This window comes from Myotis brandtii, unplaced genomic scaffold (assembly GCF_000412655.1).
Source record: "Myotis brandtii unplaced genomic scaffold, ASM41265v1 scaffold260, whole genome shotgun sequence".
Taxonomy (NCBI): domain Eukaryota; kingdom Metazoa; phylum Chordata; class Mammalia; order Chiroptera; family Vespertilionidae; genus Myotis; species Myotis brandtii.
Window position 1 is genome coordinate 2,728,735 of NW_005359881.1, and position 1,764 is coordinate 2,730,498.

The following is a 1,764-nucleotide window of genomic DNA, read 5'->3' on the forward strand; positions in this document are numbered from 1 at the left end:
GCGCGCATCTGGATCTGGGGACGGAATGAATGAATGAATGAATGAATGCACGGGAAGCGCGCGCTGGTGCCTGCCCTTTTGCGGTGTTCGGGTCAGAGGCCACTGTGAACCTGGGAACGTCTTCTCCTCTGGTTCCTAGCCCTGCAGCGCTAGTGGGAAGAGAGTAAACTTGGGGTGAGGGGCTTGTCCCTGCGGACGGGGAGGGGGCTGTCAGTGGAGGAGAGTGCGGACTCGCCCTCTGGGCCTGAGGACTTCTACCAGGATTGAGGGCAGAGGCCACCCAGAGGCCGATTCCAGCTCAGCAGAAGGAACTAGGACGGAGACTCACATCCTTTGCAGGGGAGCCTGGCCGCACGGAGGAGGGTCCAGGGAACCGCTGGGAGGAGGGCGGGTGGAAAAGGAGAAACATCGGGTGGGAGGTTGGATTGAGGACCTTCCAGCTCGTTCCTGTCATCCTGCCATTCTGTCATTAGCTTTAATTCTTAAAGTTTGGTGTTCACGGAGTTAATTAATAAATTGTTCTGTTTCAGGGCGCTCAGCCAGTCATGTAAGGAAAGGTCTTCAAAGGGCTACAAAGCTCTATAATGACCCTCCTGGGAGCTTTGACACAAAGTGCATGGCTTTGCTGGAGCCTGGCCTGCTCTGCATGATATGTTTACTGTGTTCTCAGTGTGGCCCTGGAGCTGACTGTCACCTCAGGAGGACAGTGGCTGCAGGACAGGGCCTTGCTGGGCTGGCACCCGCCGTCCTGGCCCCTCGGGGCCTCGGTGTGGTGCTCTGTGTCTGCCAAACCAAAGGTTCCTCGCCCCATACACCATTGGGGAGATCAGGCTTCTGACGACACAGAGCAAGTTATTACCGTCTGAATGGATTCACAGCTGGCTTCTCAGATGGTACAAGAGGATGGGCCTCCACCAACTTTTTTTTCGCTTTTTATTTAATTTTTTATTGATTAAGTTATTACATATGTGTCCTTATCCCGACATTACCCCAATTTTTTTTAATATTAAAATTAACTGCAAAGACACATGTAGATTCTTGACTGTCAGAGGGCAGAAGCCAACCATACATTAACATAGTCCCATTTCCAAATCTGGTCTGTTTCCTAGTTAAATGTGACTTTAAACTTGGAGAATTTTTCTTTTTTAATATGTTAAAATCACGGACTGTTAAGCCGTAGGAAACACCATCAACTACTGTCCTTTAAACTGTGAAAACAGCGGTGAAATGGACTTTTGAGGCAACGCCATGGCCAATCGCAGATTTCCAATGTGTGGTTCCATCACACTTCTTTTCACTTTGGCAACAACAGTTACATATTTTTCAGGACTTTGGATTTCAGTTCGATTGGCCATATGTTGTTGTTTGTGCAACTCCTGTGGCTGAAAGGATGTATTATTGTTGGATTTGTAGTCTGTACTACAGACTCCCTTCCGTCTCTATGCATAAGGCGTTCCATTCGTGTTTCTCATGAATGGTTGCAGGTGAACTGTATCATTGTCCCAATTTGTGCAGGTTCCAGTGCGGTTGCTAAGTAAGTTACGGCTAGGACCTGCCACCACCTTGTGTTAGAAAATAGTTGAAGCATTTGCTTTGGAAAGCACTGTACCACACCTCAGCGGCTCAGTCTATTCACGCCCAGTTCTTCTCTATGTAATATTTGTGGGGCAGCTCCTCCTCTGTGCACTAACAAAGCTCTGGCATTTGGCATGTACCATCCAGCTGCCTGTGGTCCAGGCATCGTGCAGGGGTCCTGCACCTGGA